Consider the following 9,947-nt stretch of genomic DNA (forward strand, 5'->3'; position numbering starts at 1 on the left):
TAGTTGAGCCAAGATCCTTCATCTTGAAGTTTTTGGCCAATTGTTGCTTCAATTCGTTGATTTTTGTCATACAGGATCCTGCAATTAACATGTCATCAACATATAAAGCAAGAATGACATAACTATCAGCATACTTCTTAACATAGCAGCAATGATTCGCATAACATCTATGAAATCCAAAGTTGCTCATAAACTCATTAAACTTATTATACCACTGTCTTGGTGTTTGTTTCAAGCCATACAAGCTTTTGTGAAGTTTGCATACAAGATTCTCCTTGCTTGGAGCTTTAAAACCTTCTTGTTGTACCATATAGATATCTTCCTCTAGATCCCCAGGAAGGAATGCAGTTTTAACATCTAATTGCTCTAAGTAAAGATTCTCTAGAACTACGATACTTAAGATAACTCTAATGGTAGTCATATTGACAATAGGAAAAAAAATCCTATGTGAAGTCAATTTTCTATTTCTGTTGAAACCCTTTCACTACAAGTCTCGCCTTGTATCTTCTACTACCGTCAGGTTCTTCTTTTAACCTATAAACCCACTTATTCTGCAAGGCTTTCTTTTCTTGTGGTAGCTTAGTTAATGACCATGTTCCATTCTTTTGAAAAGATACCATTTCATCTTTCATTGCTAACTCCCACTTAATAGAGTCATTCTCCTATATGGCTTCTGCAAAATATTCTGGCTCACCAACATCAGTTAATAATAAATAATGCAATGAACGAGAATACATTTGCGGTGCTACTGGTACTTTACTGAATCTCCTCAATTGGGTCATAGGGATTTCTGACATTGTTGTTTGTTCTGGTTCTAGTTTTGATTCAGACTCTTCCTCTGTATCTGACTTTTATTGGTTACATCACTTTCTGAAATTTCTTCCAGTTCTACACTTTCAAAAAGTTTTGGCAATCTTGTTGCATTCATAGATTCCGCATATCTATCTTTATAGAACCTGTACTCATTAAAAGTAACATTTTTACTTATAATGATTTTCTTGTTTTGGTTATTCCAAAACTTGTAGCCATACATGTCAGATCCATAGCTGATAAAATAACACTTTTTTGCCTTGGAGTCTCATTTATCTCTATTATCAGAGTTTATCAAAACATATGACACACAACCAAAAACTCTCAAGTATGAAAGTTTTACCTCCTTTCCAGACCATACTTCTTTAGGTAATTGATAATCTAAGGGAACTGACGGTCCTCTATTTATTGTATCATGACTTTATAAGGTCTTTGTTAATCTCTTTTTTTTTTCTTTCTTATTTTATCTTTTTTTTAATATACCGCAAGTTGCATTCTTTGATTCAAAACTTTCACCATAGTACATTGAGAGAAGCAAATGTTTGACTAAATTAAGGTTAATCATAAGACTTCAACATAAACCTTATAAGATCATAACTAAGACTTCGCATTTGATGCTTGCACTAATATGATAAACATTATGAGAATTAAAGAATTATAATCATATGATTAACATAACGTGAGCAACAAATGTTAAAATACAGGCAATGAGTGGTACAAGCTTGATTTGGCAACTGCTAACCATAACTTCATGGACTGTAGATAATAATTGAGCTCCTAACAATGTAATGGGAGCTTCTCCAAATAAGAGAACCTGACACAATTTGTATGCTTGTCATAGTTTTTGCTTTCACCATTACCTTAAAGTCATTCTTCTAAAGGGTGTGAGAGAAAACAAGTCTAGTAAGCTTCACGATGATCTCCACTTCTTTTGAAGATTTGATGGTGGCATTGTAGATGTTGGAGTAGGACCTAAATTGGTCACTCTGCTCCTAAAAACTCCTACTATTGTATCTATGTTGCTTTTAACACTCAATTGCATGCTAGGATAGTTGATAGCATCATGGCTAAGACCAGGAACCAAAGAGGACCAATTTATATGAGAGCTAACTAACACTGATAAAGTGGAACCATTATAGCCCTAATGGCATAAGAATTCTTGGATATAGCCAAAGTCATCCATGTCATAGACTAAACCAATGTTCACAACTCTTGTTGGATTCACTTGACCAGCACAATAGGCAAATTCTGCCTCGTTGTTAATTACTTGGCTCATAGGTTTAGCTTTAAAAAAAAAATAGACAAATCACAAGTCAAGCCATCTCAAGAGATTTGAAGTTGTCACTTCAGCCATAAAGTCTTAAGATTTTTCATAAGAAGCACAAATACTTCAAACTAGTAGTCTTATCATTATTGTATCATGTTGGGTATGTAATTATATCAGCCACTTTATGAACAATTACTTATATTTTATATTTTTTTAATTTGTATCAATAGAGATGAGAATGCCATAATAATTATATAAATGATATCATTTTTTATGTCTAAAATGACTCATGTTAAAATTAAAATATTTTTGCTTTAAGATTTGTGTTCTTATATTATTTTTACTAATTTTATGTGTTGTATTATAGTTGTGCTGGTGTTTTATAATTTTTAAATTTATCATAATTATGTATCTATATATATTCACGTTTTATCAAGATAACTAACAAAAGTGGCAAAGACTTTAACTATCACCTGAGGTAATAATTGTTGATCTGATTGCTGCAGGAGTCCAATTTGGGTGAAATGACTTCATATATGCTGCTACTCCAAAAACATGAGGGCATGACATAGAATTCTTAGACATAAGTGTGAATTTTGAAAATTGGATATCCCTTTCAACCCAATAATTAACTTCGTAAGTGTGTAAAATGCCAAGATGTTAATGCTAGGAGCTATAACATCAGGCTGCATCAAATAAATTATAAGCTTGTTAAAGAAACAAACCTTGTGGATTGTGTGTAATTTTTAATAATTTGACCTATGCTACTATTCACAATGGTAGTAGAAGCCATGAATATTTGGACAATATCAAGAAATTGATCACTTTCAACTATAGTACCAATGCCTCCAATTGCTTTCACTATAGCCTCAGTGCCCCATGTTCCTAATCTACACTAAATAACTTTTCCTTTCACCTTATTTAGCTCTAAGGAGTTTTCAAAGCAAAATCTATCAATGCATTAGAATGTTCTTTGGTAATGTTAATAATATAAAAATTTTAACTAGTATTATTGAAAAACAAAAAGAAAATTGCCTAGCATTTTCCTTATTTGAAGAGTTTTGAGCTGCATCAATCACATTAACTAAAGGGTACTATTTTTGTTTTGAATTGAAGGTGCTCACTTATGCCCCATGTATAACACTCACAGTTATACACATGAAATATTCATCATAATACTTCTAAACAAGCCACTGACTTTATATTAGCTATAAATAAAATTATAAGACTACTTTTGTGGTTACCAAAATCCATTCTAATTCCTACAAACTACATTATTTGCTCCTAGATATAATGCCACAAAATGCATGCATGTGACTCATTATGAAGTAGTTTTCATAACTGAATAAAAATGACTATTGTATGTTTAACCATAAAACTTCTTGAACTAATATGATAAGAGCTTATTTTGATAAGCTATATTGAAATAAGCTAAAAAGCATGAATAAAAGTCACAAGCAATATTTTTATAAGCTCTTTTATATGGGCCTAAATTAGGTATGATTGTTTTATTGTGGTAGATTGTATCAATAATATGTGTGTGTGTGTGTATATATATATATATATGAATGCAACTTATAAGTTATACCTATATAGTCTTACCTTATCTATTGAGTTATATACATTAAGCCTCACCTTGAGGTCTATTACAAATACAGAAACTTCTCAATTATCATACAGAAACAATATAAATAAGATGAATAAAACTTCTCTCATAAGTTAAACTTAAACTTAACTTATAAGCCTCAAGTTTTGGTAGAAATTAAATGAGAGGACCTCTAAAAGAGTAGAAGAGCAATTTGTGACAGTGGCCAAAATAATAGAACTTACAGAAACATTATTTCCACTTCCTAACTCAATAGTGCTCTGGAAATCCCTATCAATGCCACTAGCTGCGACTGTGACAATCCATGGTGCATTATTTGTGCAACTGTTATAATTGGACCATCATTTCCAGTTAAGGCCACAATGATTATGCCTTTTATGATTGCATGAAATGCTTCAATTATTATACAATCTTGCACATAATTTGCATTCCCTCCACCTGTGAAAATAGGTATGACATCCACACAATCATGTATAGCAGTTTCAAATGCAATAAGTATGTCCATGTCTACACATCCATCATTTGTCCAACAGACTTTGTAGATTGCCAACTAGGTTGATGGCACTGCACTGCGAGCAGTCCTTCCAGCTAAACCAAAAAGGCTTGCATTATGGACATGATTACCTACTGCTATTGATGTAATATGAGTTCCATGACCATCCACATCTATTAGATGGATCAGACCTTCCATCAATCTTAAAGTATTTGGCTCCTATGATCTTGCTTCATATTTTCTATAGAAAGTTGCAAGCAGAAGGAATGAAGCATAATGTTAGCTTATGCCATATTGTGATGTTTATGTTTAGATATATGTAGAATAATTCACTGAGAATGTGGCTCCTAGCATACTTAGTATTAGAGATTGACTGTATGCACACAAGTATAACTGAATATAAGTAGTAAATTCAATTATGAAATGATTAATTTTAATATTTATTTTTTAATTATTTCGCTAACCACTTATATCAATAGTTTGAAATAAATTAATTATACATAAAATTTAATTAAAACACGATATTGATACTACCAATTATATGTCAAGTCCATAGATTCAAAATATAGTGACATAATGTATACAAGAATAACAATATTACTTATTGCAACCCAAGAAATTAGCATATTAATCATGTTAAATATATGCTTTTGTTATTGCATGTTAAATTTTTTTTACCGTTTTTAGTTTATTAGATAGGCGTCCCAGTCAATAAGTGGTTCCTACACTTTAGGAGCAAGTTAGTTTTTGTTATCCACATTTGCTGATATCTTGGTTACGTGGTTTCCTTTTCTTTATTTATTGTATTGTTGCTGATTAATTCAAATGTATTCTTTCTTCAAAATTACAAAACAAAATGTATTTGTCCCTGTTCTTCTTTGTTTTCATTTTTTAACTCCAACAAATTGGTATCAGAGCAGTTTTCTTATGGGACCTATGAAATGAATGCTGAAGCAAGCTTTTCCCATATTGCTCCTTCCATCTTTGATGGGGAGAACTATGACCTTTGGGCAATGAGAATGGAGTCCTACCTAGAGGCATTGGATCTATGGAAAGCTATGGAAGAGGATTACACTACTCATCTGCTGTCAGAAAATTCTACCATGGCCTAACTGAAAAGTCACAGGGAGACAAAAACCAAGAAGGCAAAGGCCAAATCATGCCTTTTGCTAGTGTTTCAACAACCGTCTTCACTAGGATTATGACGTTAAAAACAACAAAAGCAATTTGGGATTATTTGAAGGAGGAGTATGCAGGAGATGAAAGGATAAGGGGCATGCAAGTGCTTAATTTAATGAGAGAATTTGAGCTGTAAAAAATGAAAGAGTCTAAGACAATCAAAGAGTACTCAAATAGGTTGCTCGGCATTGCTAATAAGGTAAGGTTATTGGGCACTGAATTTGCTTATTCTAGAATTGTAGAAAAAATTCTAGTTACATTGCCTAAAAAATATGAAGCATCAATAACCACCCTGGAGAACACAAAGGATTTGTCCAAGATCCCCTTGGCAGAGGTGTTACATGCCTTGCAAGCTCAAGAGCAACGAAGGCTTATGAGACAGGATGTGGTTGAAGGTGCATTACCGGCCAAGCATATCAAGGAGAAGTTAAGCAAAGAAGATGGTGCTGAAAAAATTGATGAAGGATATTATCGGAGCTTGATTGGATGTTTAATGTATCTCACTGCAATAAGGCCAAACATTCTATTTGTTGTAAGCTTCTTGTCTCAATTTATGCATTGTACTAGTGAAATGCATTTAAGAGCAGCTAAAAGAATATTAAGGTATGTCAAAGGACTTGTTTATTATGGTGTCAAATTTGAGAAGTGTCAAGAATTCAGGTTGCATGGATTCTCTGATAGTGATTGGGCTAGATCCATTGATGACATGAAGAGTACTTCAGGATACTATTTCAACCTAGGCTCAGGAGTTTTCTCATAGTGCACAAAGAAGCAAGAGATTGTAGCACAATCTACTGCAAAGGCTGAATTCATAGCAGCAACATCAACTGTAAATCAAGCTCTATGATTGAAAAAGATTTTATGCGATTTACATATACAGCAAAAGAACAAAACTGAAATTTTCGTTGACAATCAGGCAACAATTTCAATTACAAACAATCTGGTGTGTCATTGGAAGACTAAACAATTCAACATCAAGCTCTACTTCTTGAGAGAGATGCAGCAAAGTGGAGAAGTAAACTTAGTTTACTGCAAGTCTAAAGATCAATTGTCCGACTTATTTACAAAGTCAATGCCTGTCAGCATATTTGAACTTTTAAGGCTAAAAATTAGAGTTTTCAGTTTCTAAAGCAAGGAGGAGTGTTAAACATATGTTTTTGTTACTGCATGTTAAATTTTTTTTACCATTTTTAGTTTATTAGATAGGCGTCCCAATCAATAAGTGGTTCCTACATTTTAAGAGCAAGTTAGTTTTTGTTATCTATGTTTGCTGATATATTGGTTACGTGGTTTCCTTTTCTTTATTTATTGTAATGTTGCTGATTAATTCAAATATATTTCTTCTTCAAAATTACAAAACAAAACTACTTGTCTCTGTTCTTCTCTATTTTCATTTTTTAACTACAACAGATCACAAGTTCCTTTCCATTTAGTTGGTGAAAGACCAAATCCATCATCCTTGAAACTCAGGAGTGATCCCTACCTCACCAACATGGGAACAAAATGTTTTGCAATTAAATCATGAAATACCATTATATATATATATATATATATAATGAAAAATGAAAGTAAGATATAACAAACTGGTTTCCAAAAGAGCTACAATTATGTCACCTCTTATTTCAATTTTCTCTTAGCAGTCAAAGGTAATCTAATGAAGTCCCATGATCTTGTTGTGTGGAGCTTGTGGTACTGATTTGGAAAGACAGAAAGCAATTCATCCATTGCTACACATACAAAGAAAAATAAAAATAAAAACATAAATATACACTATTTAAAAAAAATGAAGGAACTAGAGAAAAATGATCACATGCTAGATAATTTCTTAGCTTCATCCTTAGAGAGTTTAGCAGCAAATGCATTAAAGCTCTTAGCGTAAACAAGAGGTATATAATACATGCTTGAAGAATGAAGGATAAGGAAATGTTCATAAGTTAACTAGGCTACCTTCCTTTAACAGCAAAAAGAATGTTTAAATGGGTCTCAAGTGCAATGTCTCTACTCACATGATGAGCTCTCAGTAAACAATATAAAAATTTTGCAAACATGTCAAATGTTGTGGTCAAGCTCATACAAAATAAAGAAAAAAATATATATCATCTTTGGAAATAAGCTTAAGTACAAAAGAAATCAAATATATCTAGCCAATGGAAGGAATGGATGAGAAAGAAATTTATTGCCTTTTGTTTGACTACATTAACTGAAGCATTACTCAGCAAACTTAACAACAATTGAAGCCAGATAAAAGAAAAGGTGTGGGTAAGTTTCTGTAGAAATATATTTGATAGTGACATATTTAATAGTGACATGCTACTATGCCAGGCTTAAAATACATTAACATATAGATAAATATTCTATAACTGGTCTCCAAGATGAGGCTTATATACCATAAGAAATCTAGAAATGAAAGGATAGGAAAGAAAGTTTCAACTAGTTTGCTTCTTCCATACAAATTATTAACCAAAGACTTTAGTAAGGGAAACTTGCAAGATAGATTGTAGATTTTTTCTTCCATATTTGGCTAAAGTCAACATCACATATAGAGCCTAAGATTGCTTCTTCAGGATAAACATCTATTAACATTCACATTTTTATTGTGTATGTTTTAGTGTTTACAATATCAGTGTTATTGAAGATTGATTTCTCATGATGTTATCTATGTTCTTTTATTTTTTGTAACTTAGACTATTATCTTAGTTGTTAAACACATGGGAGATCACAAATTAGGCCAATCATGAATTACGGGACTAATATTAAAATCGCCTAATTCTTTTGTCTTATGGTTTAAAATCAACAAATGATGAGAAGTAGAAGAGTTTGATAAGTTTAATTTTAGAAGTTACAAGATACATATCACTGTCAAGTGCTGTAGAGATATTGCTTAAAAACAAGGAGCCTATTTAACTAAGAACTCCTTTATATTCCTTGAATTCCAATGCAAGCATGTTAACATTTTAGCAGACTTCATTTATTTTCATCATAGCATTGCTTGAGCCTTGAAGTTTAACCAAAATGAAATACTAGTTAAGATTAAATAAGTGATATTGTTCCTTTTATCTTTTTTCTATTATCTAATATAACAACAATGTTTAAGAAGCTGACATAGATAAGGATAGAGTATTTTCTCTAATTATCATATTTGTAATGCTTAACTTATTAATTATGCATATCTTTTTTATAATTTTAATTTTTTCTCTTTTAGTTGGTATTCTTAAAATTTTACTTAAATTAATTACATGTATTTCTTTTATAATTTTAAATAATTTTGGAAAAATTTTATTTTGATTTATGTTTTCTATATTTTACTTGTATATAAAATTTGGGATGAAGGAAAAAGATATAAAAGGGGAAACAAACATGTATGTTTTGTTCCTCAGCATCTTGTATGTGTCCTTTAGTCTCGCATAAATAAATGTTTTACTATTTATTTGAGAAAAAAAAACTCTTATTTATTTAAGATTTCTACTCCTTCCACAAATTAAAATAGCATCAAACATTTTATTAAAAAAAAAAACGTTGCACTTACTCAACGTTTCTCTCATATTTATTATATTATGTTTGTAGTTACCCAATATTGAAACAGTCAAATATTGAAACAACTTTTCTTTTTATCTTTTTTACAAATTTTGTCTCTATGAAAAATCTATAAAATGAAAACTAACAAGGGGACACTTGTCTTCTCTACATTAGTTTATCCATCTCTATATATTAAACTTGGGTTTTCATTTTTAAATGAAAACGTTTTTAAAAGCTGAAACAAATTAATTTAAATTAAATTAAAAATTTTCTCTTTCTTATTATGTCATATAAATTTTCTATTGAACATTTAATTTCTAAATATAATCTTAATTTAAATTTAAAATTTTTATTTATTAATTTAAAATTTCTTATTTTAATCATTATATTTAATATAATTAAATTATTTTAAAAAAATTATAAAAATTTTAATTTAATTCAAAAAATTAGTAAAAATAAGATTGCTTAGGCTCTATAAATTAAGCCACGATTTTTACTTTTTATACTTCATTTAATTTAGTCACATTAATTCTCTTTTTTTCTAGAAACAAATTCTAAAATGCATTAGTTATTTTTAAAATTTAATTTTCAAAAGACTGGTGATAAAAGCAACCACCTTAGGCCATGCATGCCAATTTTATTTTATTTTATTGAAATGGGTAGAATTTCGGGCTAACATAAATAGTCTGAGCCCTTTATATCTTTCGGGCCGAATAGCCTAGCCCAATTAAGCGGGTAATTTTGACTATTGGATACCCATGGTTTTTATAAGCTATTTTAAATTGATCAAAAAGAATATAAGCTATTTAAAAAAAATACTTTTTATCAGTTTTAAATGAAATTTTAAAATATAGTTATTTATCTAACATGATTAGTTTCCAAATGTGCACTTGTTAATATTTGTATATCTTCAATTTTTTGACATAGCAAAAAATAAAGGAAAAAACATATAAAATCACTTTAAATGTTGACTTTTTTTGGCAAATTGGCACCATAAATCTTAAACTAAATTTTTTTTATCAATTTATCCTTACATCAAGTTGCATTAAATATTAACAGAATTTTGACATGGTTTA

At 30.4% G+C, this 9,947-nt stretch overlaps 1 pseudogene; it reads right to left on the bottom strand.

The window, feature by feature from the left end:
- Nucleotides 1-1,559: 1,559 nt before the first annotated feature.
- On the bottom strand, nt 1,560-7,403 carry LOC113851114 (annotated as a pseudogene).
- Between the last annotated feature and the right edge of the window lie 2,544 nt (nt 7,404-9,947).

This window comes from Abrus precatorius, unplaced genomic scaffold, assembly GCF_003935025.1.
Source record: "Abrus precatorius isolate BTA unplaced genomic scaffold, Abrus_2018 Scaffold9, whole genome shotgun sequence".
Lineage (NCBI taxonomy): Eukaryota > Viridiplantae > Streptophyta > Magnoliopsida > Fabales > Fabaceae > Abrus > Abrus precatorius.